Consider the following 17,390-nt stretch of genomic DNA (forward strand, 5'->3'; position numbering starts at 1 on the left):
GAATGGGTCTCAGTAGAGGCCTGCGAATCAGAATTTGCAGGTATCAGGGGCTGCGAAAGCGCCTCACTGAGTACCGGCGAACTGGTGACTGGCTTAGGAGAAGCATCGTTGGCAGTTTTGGACCTCAACGGCCTGTCTCTTGTCTTTTTCTTTGCGTTTTTTAGGTATTCTGATAGTCGGATTGCTAACCGATGACATTTCTGGATAATTAAAGCGTGAGCCAAAACATTTAGATGCAAAAATGTACCGACGTTTAATAGTGCGTTGATTAAATAAAGCACAGAACAGACAGCAAGGTATGGCATGGTCAAGGCTTAGGCAAGGAATACAGTACAAATGGAAATCCTTATGAGGTCTTTGCTTCCCACAAGTAATGCAATTATTAACTTTTACTGACATCGGAAAGGAGCAAGAAAAAGTTTCCCCAATGGGGTACTTAGCTTTTTAGTTAAAGACTTCAGATCTGAAACTCGAAAACGAAAATTTCAGGAGTTGGCCAACTGGCACTAGCGAACTGCTTCTGCTTTGGGCACTGTGTAGCAAGAAAGACTAATGTAATGGCATCAGCTGCATGTTTTATACCCATGAAATCATGGAAGAAGGGACAGCACCGACGCTGGACCCAAGACTTTGTTAATCAGGCCAACTGAGGGCAACCTGCCAGCAGATTACCCAAATGTAATGACTGCAACAGTGAAACACAAAGAACATCACTCTTACATTACAATATGCCTATTTACCACACTATGTTGGTTCATCTCACAAAGGGACATTTACAGTTACTGACATTTAGTTGCAACAGTGATACATTGCAGCAACTGTAGGTCTGGAGTTAGGTGAAATGGTGCCCTAGGCCTAATGTTTTAGCCACTCCCCCAAAATACACACACACACACACACATGCACGCACACATGCACACTTTTCATCCAATGATGGCTTAAACAGAAATTATGATTATGGAAAGAAATTTTTGTTGCTGATCAGCTTTAGTTTTCCTTGCATCTTTTCAACATACCTTTCCTTACCAAGTAAGCACTGTAATAACCATTTAGGAAATAACTCAAATAAGCCTGAGCCCAAGAAGTGATAGGGTTATAGATATTCTGGCATGTATTTGAGAGCATTTTTCTAACCTTTTAATCCAATGGTGACGTACACAAAAAAAAGTAAGAAAAAAAATTCAGCCTTATTTTTTTTTCTTTCAAGGAAGACATAAGTTGTACCCAAGGCTTTATGTTCAAAGATGATACAATAGTATCTCACAATAAACTAATAAGCCAATTGTTGTCTGGACACACAGGTCCTATCTGGGAACTGCCCGTCTTCCTAAAAAAAAAAAAAACAACTGCTTATGAATCCCTCTGGTATTAGACTGGGATGAAAGCAGAGGTTCAAACTGCCACAATCATATATTTCAAGTCACTTCTAATCCTCAAAGGCAGCCACCTGTACATGTGCATGATGTGTGATTGTGAGGAAAGTGACAAAATGATTACAGTAATGTGATCTTCTTTGTTGCTCCTAGACAGTACACTGCTCCTGCTCCCAATCTCACAGCACCACACACTCCAGAGACCTCAACGTCATTACCACAATCAACAGAACATGCTGGAGGGACAGGTTCATAACCCAGAGACTGCCCATGCTAGGGAATAGACTTCCCATACATGTCAGAGCACCTCACTGGCCCTCATGTCAAACAGAGCACCTCACTGGCCCTCAACAGAAGTCTTGATGAGTGGATGGGAAATAGAAAATTCACCCCAGGGATCACTCCAGTGGCTCTACTCGACAGAGGCACTGGAAACTAAGGTCGGGGTGGCACGATGCCAGGGTAATCCAGTGAGGTGCAAGTTGGGAGGCACATGGTAACAGTGAATGTGTTCATGATCCCATAAGAGGGACTCATTTCTGATGTGTTGGATGTATATATTGTGGCAATGTTGCACTTTCCTTTTATATGCAAGTACTTATAGTACTACAATATGTTGTCTAACCATGGAAAAGGCTTCTATATGTATGTTACATACAGAAACATTGCTACAGACATATTCATTCAGTTTCCTATCTACATCCACACTTGTGCAGTCCAGGGTGCACCACGAATGCAACTGTGTTGCTGTTAAATGCAGGTTAAGCAAATGCATAAGTACAATACAAGTTAGACAGAGCTTAGCTAAAAATTAGTAGTTTTCTTAAATCTGATATGGACCCCAACAAGAAAGATGCAGACTGCTTTCTCTGTCAAAATTAGACATCATAATTTGTGCTCAGCTTGGAAATGAATGCATTCTCAAGGTTCTGACAGTCATACTGCTTTATATCAATTTGGATTTGTCCTGGCAGAAATGTATTTGGCATAACAATATGTGTTTTCAGTCAATTGTACTACACGCCCAACTGTCTTTTTTATGCTGCAATCTGTTATTGCAACCAATTTAAAAAAACTAATGCACACCTTACTTTACCAATATCATCCTTTCACACGTACTTTTTCATGTTTTTCATTTAATCTTTATGGCACACAATTATAAAACAAGGGTGAATACTGTCACCTCACTTTTTATCTTGACTTTAGATTTTTTCTTAAAACATATCTAGTCTTCCAGTTACACATCACATAGATGTGAAGTGTTTCAGATTTGCCACTGAACATCTTGTCAGCATGTAGATATTTTAGTAATCTGATCACACTCTCAGTTGTGTTTTAACCCTGCTATTATCTATGTGATGTGTAACTATGTAAAGCAATAAACATTGCATAATAATAACATATAATTACATGGAGGATGCAATGATCAAATCACTTCAACATCATTTAATATTTCAACCTAAGCTATTAGTGTTAAATGTTGCCACTGTAATTGAATTAAGCATTACTCACATCCCATCATTAAATATCACATCACTATATGGCAGAAAAATAAAAGATGCTAATTTTTCCTCACAGATGAAGACAACAGCTTATAAATTGAATTTTAAATATGTTTATTATATCAAAGCTGTAACAATAATAATAGGGTTGTAGAACAGTTTACAAGTTGTGACACATTGTGTCACAGTTACGGAGAGTGCAGACAGAAGCTTGCATTCCCCTTACAGAGAGACGTCTATCTTCCCCTACCTCTTCTATTAATAAAAATTACTTGTGATATTGTTATATAACAAAGTGAAACAGTGACCTTTGATTTTGGCATCAACAAACTCATCAACCTAAATGCATTTTTACCTCCTCTCATGACAGTGGCAAGCAGTTACATGCCATAACCTGTCATACAGCCAGTTGAAGACTGAGCAGCAGGCATAAGTGGAGACCATCAGCACACAGAGAATACAAACTAATGTGTGACAGAGCTAGTGTCACGCCTTTTATAGCAACACTTTGTTTGTTTGTTTGTGTCTTTCAGCTTTTCCCGGTTAGGGGTCGCCACAGCGGAACTCCGGTCCGCTAATGATTGGCAGTAGATTTTTACGTACTGGCTTGCCGGGCCTAATGCACAACCTTCAACGAAGCAACGCCCATTCACGCATGTCGCCACACAGAAGACCCTCTGAGAATCGAACGGGCAACGTCTAACTGTGAGGCGACAACACTACCGCAGCACCACCACCGCAGTTCTTTTATGGCAACACTTACTAAGTACAAATCCTACAACCCGATTGTTTTTGCCTTGCACTGTACTGTATTTGAACTGCCCTTCACAGCTGATCCTTAAAACATTATCCTTAATGCATTGTTTTTTTTCCAGGAAATAATAAATGGAGTGTTCTGTGTCTCCCTGACAATGGTAAAAAACAGGAATATTGCTATATTCCTATGTCTCAAGATCTTACTTTAGAACCTTTTTTTTTCTTTTGTAAAAGCCACTATTTCATAAACAGTTTATCCTTATCCAGTTTATTACAGTTAAATACATATTCACTGCCTAAGAACCTCTATTTTTGCACATTATACAAGTTTTATCACATACACTACACAAAACAACTGGGCTTTTTTGATATTTTGAGCTACACTAAAAAAATAAAGCTCGCCATTGCTTGAAATCAGAAATCTTCATATCCAAGTATGTTGAAACAAATAAAAATCATTCATTTTTACGTAGCTTGAATAGTTAAGGTATGAAATCCAGTTCTTTACGTACTATTTATTGCATACAGTTTACATTTTTGTAATTATATGAAGCCATAATTAAAAATGTGCCATCATTCGGTGTACGAAAAATAAGTAAATAAACAAAAACATAACTAAAGCTTTTTTTTACTTTATAAAGGAGAATTAATTACATCCTCTGTATCCCCATCAATTTCTTGTGTTTGTACATGTAATAGCTAGGATATTACTTTTAGAAAGACAAATTAATTCTAACAATATGTTTCAAAATGCTTCCTTTATATATATATATATATTTGTCAATTAAAATAGAATGTTACGTTAACGTAAAACAATGATAAGACTGAACTTCTAGTATTTTAACACATCTCTACTGTGTGCCCTCTTTCACCATTTTTTACAGACAGAACAGGGACATGAGCAAGCAAGGCAAACTCAATCCACAAAACCATGAAAATAAGCTATGCCTATACTGTCTACATCTAAAATGATGGGCACTAGCCTGCTTACCAAAACTGACAATGTTATAGTAAAAAGTCATTCTGAAAGACTTTAACCACATGCAAGGTCTTTAAACATTATTTTATTTATTTTTATTTATTATTTATTTATATTTGTTGACCAGGAGTGTCCGACTGGACGTAGGTCCATTTTCAGCGGAGGCCCGGGGAGAAAAGCTCCACAGTTAAAATAAACAGACAGTAGTTACATTGGATTACATAGCGATTAACAATTTACATAGCAATTACTTACAACATATTTACAGATGAAGAACATAAGACAACTAGAATCTTTACCTGTGAAGTACATAACAGACATTAACAAATGTTAAAATAAGAAGTTCCTGCTATATAAGTACTAGGCTTATGAGCATCTGAGCTTGCTATAATCAAGGTAGTTAGTGGAGTGGAAAGAAAGGTAGTGGTTGGATGGGGTGGGTGATATTAGAGTGGGAGTTGCAAGGGCATAGCCAGCATGTTTTTAGGTGCGCTTTTAGTAAAGTTTTGAAGTGGGTGCATGATGGTATGGAGGTAATTGTGGGTGGGAGGGAGTTCCATAATTTGGCTATGGTTCATAGGTCCATAATTTGGCTATGGTTCATAGGTTCATACTAGGCTATCTGCCCAAGGGCATTTATAAGCCTAGCCCAGAGTTTTGTGGCTTTCGCCACCCCTTTAATTTGAAGGATACTATGCCCATTATTTTGCTGTGTCTCTGTCAAGCAGTGACACTGAGGTAATCCCTGGGGTATATCTGCGATCTCCCATCCATTGGTCAAGATTTCTCTTGAACAAGGCCAGCGACGTGCTCTGCCTCACATGTACCGGGATTTTGTTCCACAGCATAGGGAGTCTCTGGGTGATGAATCTGTCCCTCCAGCACGTCCTATTAATAACTGTGTCAAGGTTTAAGTCTCCCGCCCTTGTAGTTCTGAGGGATCTAGATTTTTTGAGGTGAAGCATGTTCATCAATTCCGGGTTGGACATGGCCTTGTATGTCAGGCACAGGCCCCCTCTGAGCAGACGGTGGCGACTGAATAGAGCTGGAGTTCCTTCAGTCGGGCAGCATAAGACATATTTTTGAGACCCTTTATCCTTTTGGTGAGGAACTTTTGGGGCCTTTCCAGTTGCTGCAGGTGTCGGGTCAGATACATTCCGAATGGGGCATTGTACTCAATCATTGGTCTAATGAGTGATGAGTACAGGGGGACGATGACCTCCCCTGATCTAGATGTGAATCCCTTCATGATCAGGTGGGCAATGTAGAAGGTCTTCCTAACTACTTTGGCAATGTGAGTATCAAACGAAAGGTTACTGTCAACCTGGGTCCCCAGATCCCTGATAACCTCTTCTGTGCTTAGTGGATTGCCACCTATATGGTAGCTAGAGGTAACCTTGTTTTTCCCGAAGGGTATGACTATGCATTTCTTGGCGTTTAACTTTAGGCCATGGCTCTGGCACCAGTTATCCGTTTCTATGAGACCCTTCTGAAGGATATCTGTATCAGATGTGTTCGCGACTATGGCGCCCAGTTTGCAGTCATCTGCAAACTTTGTCAGCCAAAACCCTCCTGTGTTTGCTTGTACTTCTGAAAAGTAGATGCCGAACAAGAGTGGGCCCAGGACTGAGCCCTGTGGGACACCACTTGTGACAGGCTTTGAGTCTGACATGGCGCCAGCAACTCTGACCCTGTGAGTTCTGTCACTTAGCCAGTTTGCAACCCATCTTGTGACGTATGGGTTTACATTTAAGCTGATGAGTTTTTCAATGATACCTGAGTGGGGTATTGTGTCGAAAACCTTTGCCAGGTCGAGGTAGGCTGTGTGGACTGCCTTTCCCTCATCAATGACCTTTGAAAAAGTCAACCAGGTTTAAAAGGCATGATCTGCCTTTGACAAAGCCAAACTGGGTTGGATCCAGAGTCTGCAAGTCCCCTATGTCTTTATTTATGAGTTCCATTATGATCCTCTCCATAGCTTTGCAGATCAGGCTTGTCAAGCTGATGGGACGGTAATTTCCAGGGTCGGTGGAGGCACCGCCTTTGTGAAGTGGGACCACAGTTGCCGTACGCCACTCCTTGGGTACGTATCCTGAGGTGAGGCTAAGATTAAACAGCTGCCCTAACTGCGGGTTTAATTCCTCATTGAGTTCATGGAGCACACAACTGGGGACACCATCTGGTCCCATGGATGCTGTGTTTTTCGCCTTGGAGAGAGCAGTTCTCACCTGAGCGTTTGAGATGTTTGGGGAGCTACAATCCTCTGGTATAGATATCTCTCCTTTTGGGAGGGAGGGGGGGGGGGAGTTTGCACTGAACCTGTCAGCCAGTATGTTGGCAATGTCTGTAGGTTCAGTGATTTTTACATCATTTTGAACTAATTCTGAGCATATCTGGGAGTTTCCTCCCAGGTTTCTAACATAGCTAAAGAAGGCCTTATGATTGTCTTTTGAGTCCTTAGCGACTTTTCTCTCAAAATTTGCCTTGGATGATTTTATGAGAGATCGTAGTTTTTTACTTATAATGATCAAAGGGGTCTTCCCTTTTAAGGATTTTGCTCTATCTTGTAGTAGCTTCCTCCTTTTGTTGTAGAGCTTGTTTATGGCTGGGGTCCACCAGACTGGACGCTTGCCTTTGGTACAAGGAGTCTTTGTTTTGTTTGGGATTGCCTGATCCATGCAGTCCTGTAGGTGCTGGTAGAAGGCATTTGTAAGTGATTCAGTGGCTTGAGTAATGGTTTCTGCAGGCTCGGGGGCCTTAAGAGACCACACTAGTCTTTAGAAGTGTGAAGTCGGCTTTTGAGAAGTTCTGCACTGTGGTCTTTTTTATCTCAGGTGGGGGCGGGATGTGGACTTCCAGTGAGATTAGTTTATGATCTGATCTCACCAGTGAGGGGTATACTTCCGGTGTTGAACATTGTGACCCCATGTTCGTGATGATGAGATCTAGTATGTTTTCTCCTCTTGTGGGGATGGTGACTAGTTGTTCCATGGCATTTGAGTTTATGAACTCTAGGAACCTTTGGGCTAGAGTGTTGGGGCTTGAGTAGTGATCCCAGTCTATGGTGCAAGAGAATAGTGCTTCACCGGCAGAGTTATTGGCTTTAGTGATCTGCAAGTGATTTTTGTTGCTGGATCTTAGTGGTCTGGTGGTGCGATAGGGTTGGAGTAGATTCTGGAGCGATGGGACATTTAGTGGATGATTTACTAGTTTGTGGGTGAGTGAGAGTTGATACCATTGAAGGAGGTGAGGGAGTTCAAGCCAGCCCAGTTCAGCAAGTGAGAGACAGTGGTGACTACGGTAGGATGCCCCTGTGGCGAATTTGGCAATTTTGTTGTAGCAGGTCTCTAGCTTGTTTAGATTGCATTGCCTTAGGTTGGTATATATTGTAGAGGCATAAAGTAGGGTGGGAATTTGCTATTGAAATCTTTGCTGCTTTGGTGAGAAGATGCATATTTCTGTATAACGCTCCTATTTTTTGTGGACTTTTTTTATGGTCATGGATATGTGAATGTCAAATTTTAGTTTATTGTCTATTTATAGGGATGGACACATTCTGAATGGCTTACGCAGTACAGCAGTGAATATTTCTCAGTTGTGTTAGCTGTAACAATATAAAAGACATTTCCCAAGAAAAGATAAGTTACTGGCCTTGTACTGACCCAGTATAAAAAAACACATTCAGCTCTCAGATTTAATGTTGATGGCATATCCACACTGACAAAAGGATGTCAAGTTAAGTGGCTTCTCTTTGATATCTTATAACTTCTATTGTCTCAGCTTGTGGTGTAATGTTTTTCACTTTTCTCCACTGCTGTGAGGTCAGTGTTGTTACTCACTAGTGGGGGGCAGGGGAATAAAAAAGATGACTTAAGCATTTTTGACATACACTATACAGACAGATTGAAAAACAGACTCTCTTGGCTTACTGGAACAATACAGGGAAAACACAGTCTAGAACCAGTACTTAAAATGAATAGTCCATAATAAACAGTAAGCTTTAGAAACCTGTACATCATGTCAGATTGTCATAAGTGGCTTCTCAATTTCCACATAAAGAAACTCCATCACAAGATTTCACCATGAAATCTGTATAAAGAAAGAAAATCACTGTTTTTACATCACTGCATGAACCAGTTCAGTGTAGAAGTGACTGTGATGATGTGAGATATTGCCAGCTATTCAAGGAGAAGTAGGGCAGTGGATGTGTAACATATGCCAGCACAGCTAGCTGGACTTTAGTAAAGAATTATATGTTATTTGTATATCAAGCTGATTTGTGCGATGCTAGTGTTGAAAAATGTATCTATAAAGCCGTTTGTGTTAAAAAATGTACCAACAGTGGGTGTATTGTAATTGATTAAAAGTATATGTTTTAACAATGGATACTGGAAGAGAAGAGGTTAGTCTCAATCCAGCTAACTATGAGAAATAGTAATAAATTAATTTAGACCATAAAGATTGTATCTTCTTGTTATGACTGCAGCCAGAGAATGGTTTATTTAGTTTCTGTAGGAAGAGTGGAAGTGTTTATTGTTTTATAACTTCCAGATGTTATAACACATCTTAGCAAAGCTCTACATGTGTATATGGTAACACATGTTTGAGAGTCTGCTTCAGTTTCTAGTAATGGGGGTAGTATGGGAACCAGACGTCAGGTGACCAGATGCATGTGATGTCATTCTGTAATCCAGGACAAAAATTGTGTTTTAATACTAGATGAGACTGAAGTCTCACAGCACTCTGTTTTTGCAACCTGACAAAGAAGGAAGGTCACTCACCTACTTCATCATGCCTTGCCCTAGTAAGTGACCAGGGAATAGTAATTATTTTAGGTCAGTCAGGAAAATATAGTGAGATTAGTTAAGTACTGTTTCCTGTAACTGTGTGAATCTATTCATTTGTGTTATATTAATATTACTGTGATGGATACTCTGGTGTTTACTGCAAATAGATATTGAATATTTTCATGTTCTTTTATTATTGATTATTAAATATATTTAAATTTTTCATTGTGGCTGGTTCTTTAGAGAATATTTTAACCTTTGAGAGTACTCATATCTATTTGACAACTCTGTGGCCACTCCTGAAAGCCTTAATGCATTTGTCAGAGCTCTACCATTTGCATTAATACCAATTTCACTCAGTATAATTGGGTACCCTTATAAGAGCCTTAGAGGAGCTGACCTTGGAGTTTCTAGTGGCAGTAACTACCTTATAGTCTGGGCAGAAGAGGGCATAGTTAGTAAATCTGTGCAGCCTTTCCCAGGTGTGTGTGTGTTAAAATCAAATTGCAAAGTGTGTGTGTGTTAGCTGCTTGAGGAGGGACATGAAGTGTGCTGGAGAACTTGGCTTGGACACTCGGCCGATGACTCAACTCTACAGCTGTGCCAGTGGGGAGTCTTATTGGGGACCTGCAGGGAGAGAGAGAGAGAGAGAGAGAGAGACAAAGAAATCCAGACCCTGGACCAAGTGTGTTCCCTGTGAGTGCTTAAGGGAAACAGTGCTTGATGCAGAGAGCTGCATCTGGAAAAATTGTGTGTATCTATTTTTGTTCCAAGTGAACATCCCTCTCCAGTGTCAGTGGTGAGGATTAAGGCTTCTTGATTACTGGCCCAGAGAGGGGATATCACAGTGATAACTGCCTTTTTCAGTTTATCATAAAAAAATAATAATAACAATAATCCAATTCTGAAGAAAATTAAGTGGTAAAACAATCCTAAAATTTGAGATTAAGAAATTCAGAGCATTGGTCTACTCAAAACAAACAAGGGTACTTGACTACAGCCACTCCAAAGTAACTTCATCCTATTCAGAATTTCAAAGCAGAAGTCTACTCTGGAAAGAAGTGGGAACACACACTACACACTCACACAGAGTCATATATCATGGTATGTCTATGACAGCAATGTAGCCATGTTACCTACATCATACATTTATGGTCTACAAGGAAAATGAAGCACCTAATGAAAACCTGTGAGAACACAGGGATGCTGGAACTGAACTACAGAACCAAATAATGTTAGACAATGTTAAATACTGCACCAATCTGCTGATTTTTGTTTCAAACAATAAATCTGGCATTGTAAGTAAGCTTAATACTTTAAAAGAGATCCTTATAGAGCAAGATGAATAGCTAAAGGACAGAACATACACATTGTGTGTGTGTGTGTGTGTGTGTGGCAAGAAAGCTGAATAGCTAAAGGACAGAACATACACAGAGTGTGTGTGTGTGTGTGTGTGTGTGTGTGTGTGTGTGTGTGTGTGTGTGGCAAGGAAGCATGAAGGTAACCAGTGGTGTCCCCCCAGGGCTCAATGTTGGGACAGACTTTCTTTTCCAGCATTTAGTTTTCAGATGTCCATACCAGCAACAAAGCCCTCTGGCAGAAGGCTACAAATTGGAAGATATTGTCAAGCTTGCCCCCCACCCCACACCAGGCTGACGCCATAATGTTTCAGCAAGAACTTACATGCCTAAATAACCTGGTGTACTGAAAATGGGCTCAAACTTAAACACCCCCCCCCCCAAAAAAAACATTACATTTGGTAAATATCCCCTCCAGTAAGCATATAGCACAGACAATACCCAAATTTAAAATTAAATTGTTATTACGGACATTGAATAAGGATTTGATAATTCCCCCATTTTTGATCATCATGAGACAACAGTAATGAGAATGTTATGAGAATGTTAGTTAAGAGATCATTCCCTTATATTCAGCATTGATAAGGCCAATTACTGAGCACACCATCCCCTTTGGGTTATGCCTCACTAGATATATAAAACAATCAGAAATTCTTCAGAGATTCCTAACTAAGATGATCTTGGTTATAAAGACCCTAAGTTACTAAGGGAAACTGGAAGCAATATCATTTTACTCAGTATCTTACAGACTCTTGAGGGGAGATATATGGCTTACCTTCTGTGCCACTACAGATCCAATTGTCCAGGATCTATTGTATCTCTACAAGTCTGCTAGTTCTATAAATACCAGAAACAGACCTAAATCTTACAAGCAGATAATACGGTGCCTCACACACCTCTTTAACAGGATTCCCCTTCAGATTTAGCAGTGTGATACACTCTCATTATTACATGGGGACCTATAAATTCACCCTAATGGGTCCCCACAAATTCACCATGGTTTAATAGCCTAGCCCTCCAAGAGAAAGGAGAAATGGCCTAACAGTGGATACTAGTAAGGTAAAATACCTAATAATTTATAAAAGCTGTAATCTTTATAACATAGTTCCTGGTACTGTTTGTCTAAAGATGTACCTGAAAGGATACTCTTCCCTGTATCAATCTCTGTTAAATATCTTTACTGGTACCTGTATTCATTTGCTGACTTTGGCTCGAATCATGGTTGCAAAGGGTCCACGGAAGTCCCTTCATCTGTATAACAAATAAATAAATCCCAAAACCTATCCTAATATGACATACAATTTGCTGAAGCATGACAGCTTCAATTAATTGGTTTTGTACCGATGTCATTTCCTACTTCTGAAATTGTTACACACTACAGGATGCAAAAGTTTTACAAAACATAAGCATTCCTCTTTTCTTCACTGTATAGTAATCCTGGAAGCTATTATGTATATGTATGTGTGGGTAGGTGTGTGTGTATGTATGTATGTATGTATGTGTATATATATATATATATATATATATATATGTGTGTGTGTGTGTGTATGTATATATACACATTACATATACATATATAGATATATATAGGATCTAGTAAATTTGGCATTACATTTGACATGCTTATTGTCGACACAACAACCATGTTAAATCAGTAAATGTTGACATTTCAAGTGACAGCTAGGGAGGGCTTATTGTGGAGAAGTGTATTCCCAAGATGCACAGTTGCAACCCCCACATAAGGCACATATATATCTCAAGGAAGAGTTTCTGGGGCTTATTTGGTGATTGTGGAGAAAAGTAACCCCAGGATGTGCTGTGTCAAATAATTTACTATCGCATTTGTGATTATAATAATGTTGAATCCAAGAATAATAGCAGAAAATTGCAAACCAAGAATTTTGAGGACCATTGGAACTAACAATGTCAAACATCATATCTCCTGACCTGTGCAGAAACAAGTGCTAACATAGGTCCAGAAGGGGAGCAAGTCCAGCTGTTCATTCCCTGGTCCTCGACATTCCCGGCTTGTGACCTTCTTGTCTTGTTATTCCCAGATTCAACATTGTTAAGATCACAAATATGACAGTAAACCTAGCAAATCCCATCCAAGGAAGACCAGTCAGTACCATTCTCCAGTATAAACACATCTCCTTCCTTCAAGGACTATAGCCCCATCTGTATGAATGAACATAGTTATAGTAACAGAAGTAAAACTACATCAAAAATCACTCTGATTTTTATACAAACAACATTTACACTCACCCAGTAAAACAAAAAGCTATCACAGCTATCATAAGTGTAAGCTACCAAACCACACCGGCATACAACTCATTTATTGCTTAACAAATGCAACAGAATATTTATCTCATAAACATGCAGAGAAGTCATAACAAACACCATTAAGAAGCTGGCAAAATGTAACTATTCCACTGTTAACTCTCTTCTCTCTCTCTATATATATATATATATATATATATATATATATATATATATATATATATATATCTGTATATAACAAAATGTTGGGGGGTTAGGAGCCCTAATATGCATACAGCATTCAAAGTATCAAAGTAATGATAAAGCAAAATATTACTAATTGGTAGGTGGCTGCATTCAAATAACGATGACAAAAAAAAAGCATTTAGTGATTTGACACTGGCAGTACATATCACCGATACTATCAATCATCTAGTCCCAACTCAAACCTGTGTACAAAGCAACAGGGGAGTTACTCTTCTCCACACTAGTCACTTATTCCTCCTTATATTCAACCTGATGGGTGTTTCTGAGAGCCTGTGTTCACAGCACTGTGTATTTATGAAAAAACAGTTGCATATTTGTCCCAGACACCTTAATGTATGAAACATTAAAGATTTCACAAAAGTATAAAGTCTGTCTTAGTAATTAAATCTACAGTAAAGTCTTGGTTTCTTTGTTTTTTTTTGTTGCTTGAGAGTTCTGGTTAACTGAGAGTTGACTGTTCAAGTTCTGCATGCCATATTTGGCTTATGTTGTGTGTGTATTTTATAGATCAGAATTTTGCAAAGCACACACTCAAATGGGTATAAGAAGTCGAAACATGACTGGAAGTTGTTACAGCTATCTCAAGTCAATATTGTACTAAGCACATCAAGACACTACCTCAACCATACTTCTAAATGTGCAGTTTATATATAAACCAGTGTGATCATTAATCGTAGAACTGGTGAAAATATATACCTACGAAATTAATAAGCATATCAAAAAGTGGCAGTTCAGTGTTCTCTTCCAAACACACTATTGTTCTCTCTCTCTTTTTTTTTTTTTTTTTTTTTTTTTTTGAGCACACTTTCTTGTGTGTTTGTTCTGGATAAACAGCTATGGAAGCCTGCAAGATAAAGGCTAAGTATAACTAATACCCTAGTGCACCACACAGCATGGACAGTACAGCAAAAGATGTATAAATATAAGGGCAAATATTCTAAATCAGTGCAACACAATCTGCAGCTCACCTGCAACTCAGCACACATAGTACAACAGCATATAAACGAGATGTATGGTGACACTGCAAAACTGTAGCTTTATAAAGGCAAAGAGCAGCTGAACAAGTAGGTACAGGAAAGAAAGATCATGTAAATCATTAAACAGTATGACTGACCCCTCTCTCAATCCAACCCACCTACCCATAATGCCAAACATGTCATCAACAATTGCAAGCACTAGCCTAACAAAAACAAAAAAATAGTGTGGTTAGGCTGCAGCCTCACCCACACCCCCAAATAAATAAACAAATAAGCAGCTGAAGCAGTCACAATCTTTCTATAAGATTAAGGGGGAGATTTGGAATTCTGCTTTTATGTTGCTTGTTTTTCATTTAGTGCTGTTTCCCTCTGAGCTTTGTGAAGGCAAGTCACCATTCTAACCTGAAGAAAAGCATATAGTTTAGTGGCAAAAAGGAGCATGACTATTCATATCATTAAGAACTCTTCTGAAAAGGTGGTTCCTCGGAGAGTCAGTATGTTGCACTATGGTTAAGACTGTATGCTGCTCTTCTTGGCAAATGTTAAAAATCTGCATACGGTACATTGTTGCTTTATCACCTGTATATACTCTTTGAAAATGATATGTAATGGAAAAGGAAAACAATAAAGAAATATTGAGAAAAAAAATCTGCATAGGGAACATTTCACACTTAACCTGCATAACAGTGTTATGCACCAAGTTAATAACAAGCTGCCCGATGGCAGGAATACTACTGTCTCATGGGCAAAGAAAACACTCAAGAGGGAAATGCACAACACTGCTGCAATACGAAAATCCTTCAGATTTAATTTGTAACACCTATGATGCTACTTGCAATACCGTAAACGTACCGCATAATCTGTCCAAAATTAAGCGTGTGTGAAAGTGGCTTTCAGTCTTCATATACATTTTGTGCAAAAAGTTTTGAGCGTTTTGTTGACTCTTCTAAAATTATATAAATATTTCTCACGTCTGTATCGCTGAAAAGTCATTATTGTAACAAAGGAGGGTGAAAAACTAAATATACTGGAAAAGTTAAAGTTACTAGCAATAACAGAGCACGGACATCGCTTACCATTAATGCAGCCACTGCAGACCCACGTTAAATAAAATACTCCACAGATTTACAGGATGCGATCGAACACTTGTGATAACACCATTCTGTTACTAAGGGTAAGGGGTCGCTCCCCTTCCTCGCTGATACACTGGTGAACACTGCTCCAAAACACAATAGCCCAAACAGGAAATCCACTCACCGATACAGGAGGGATGAAGTGAGCGCAACAGCACTACGACTACAGTCCACAATCCAACAGTGGACGATTGTTGCCTGCTCGAACCATTCCAGGTACCCCTGTGGCGTGTATAATCCACTCCGGTTGTGTCCGGTCCATTAACAACACGGCTATCCCATCTCAAAAAAAATAACAATAATCTGAAGTGAAACTACTAACAACCAAGACTCCGGCGTGCCTCGCCGGCAATGTACTGTAAGATATTATTCTTAGTGTGGTGGCGGTTTCTGAAGGGCAGGAAACAAGACAGTAACACGGCCTCGGGTCTCCACGCAGCACCATCTGAGGACAGGAGGGGACTCGAGTCTCCAGCAGCAGGTCAGCAGAGGGGGGGAGGGGGGTTATTATTAGCAGGGTTCCCGCCCAGCGCTATGGCTTTCCCGTTAGATGTATGCATTGTGAAGACTAAGGCTAAGCAAGAATGGCAGCTTTCGCAACCAGAAAACAATGGAAGGGTCTGATTTCCTAATCAATTAAGTAACTATCCAAAACCAAGTGTGGCTGGAAATATGCATATAATACTGCTAAGGGACTTGTATAAATAAACACAGCTCAAAGCTTTATCTCCGATTGAAGTTTTTTTTTTTTTTGCATTTTCTGTTCCTTTAGAAAGTTGCATACATCAGAATTGAAACTTGCAGTGATGAAGCCATACTCCTCTAGTTATGCGTTTTAGGTGGAAGTCAAGTATGAACAGCTTGACGTGAGTAAATACTAAAACACATAGTAAAATCATTGTGAAAAAACGACTGACTCAGAGTCGTAACAGATATTCATCGCTTCGTCTAAAATACGGGAAAGTATTCCCGTAAACCCAAACCGCAGCTTGCACTGTAACAATTCAATTTAAACCCGCAGTTAAATAAAAGGAAATTATGACTGTTGAGTCGATCACAAAATACGTGCGTGTGGGAGAAGGTTGGCATCTGTATTTAATATAAAATGTGAAATTACGGGCTTTTTTTTGTGGACTGTATTACTGTTTATATCATTCTGGTAACCTGGGCTGTCAATGAACTTTTGGACACTTTTTCAAGCAGGCTGCTTGGAAAGTACAGAGAAAAAAAAAGAAATTCAGTGAAAACACTGTGTAAATCACATTATATGACTAAAATTACATCATTAAGAGTACTGTCCCACATAGCTTTTAACCTCTTAGCACAAGAAATCTGGACAAAGTAAAAAACAATGAGGGACAAAGACCCACAAATTGGGACTTATTTATAAATACTGCTCTTACAAAATTAGTTGTTAGAATAAAAAGGTTATATGTGTTAGAATGCATTTTCTGAATGATATGAAGTCTGAAACTCAAATTGCGTTCATTATTTAGTGACCTCAGTCCTCAATGATTTGCTAGAAATCCACAAGTTTGTTTTATGAGGACGAGACCAAAAATATGAGCCAAAAAGTTCTGCGAAAATCTGGACAGTTGAGAGGTATTACATCTGTTTTCTGAATATGAGCCAAAAAGTTCTGCGAAAATCTGGACAGTTGAGAGGTATTACATCTGTTTTCTGAAGGCATGAAAACAACACTTAATTTATTTTATATATTGACATTTGTTAACCGGGTTGGTCCTGCTGGGCTTGTGACCCATTTTCAGAGGAGACCCGAGGAAAAAAGCTTCAATAAATACACGGTAAAAATACATCACAATATAAAATGCTTAATTACGTTCACGTGGCTATAATAGACAACTAGAGAAGTTTTAAAATTGGTTGTACAGCAAAAGTAAAGTACAGAGTAGAAAAAATAATCAAAAAGGAACACAAGTATTATATATAGAGAGACAGGACTTATATACAAAGACATTTTTTGAGTCCCTTATTTTAG

At 39.0% G+C, this 17,390-nt stretch overlaps 1 protein-coding gene across 5 annotated transcripts in view; it reads right to left on the reverse strand.

The window, feature by feature from the left end:
• LPAR4 (lysophosphatidic acid receptor 4) overlaps positions 1–16,207 on the reverse strand; it is a 429,914-nt gene extending 413,707 nt beyond the window's left edge. For 3 of the 5 annotated variants that reach the window (XM_044057157.1, XM_044057154.1, XM_044057155.1), the window contains exon 1: positions 15,335–16,207. The gene's annotated coding sequence lies outside the window, so the exon portion shown is untranslated. The remainder of the gene's footprint in view (positions 1–15,334) is intronic. The other 2 variants (XM_044057158.1, XM_044057156.1) reach the window with 1 other exon arrangement.
• Positions 16,208–17,390: the final 1,183 nt, after the last annotated feature.

Source organism: Protopterus annectens, chromosome 15.part0 (assembly GCF_019279795.1).
Source record: "Protopterus annectens isolate FY-2018-M chromosome 15.part0, PAN1.0, whole genome shotgun sequence".
Taxonomy (NCBI): Eukaryota; Metazoa; Chordata; order Ceratodontiformes; family Protopteridae; genus Protopterus; species Protopterus annectens.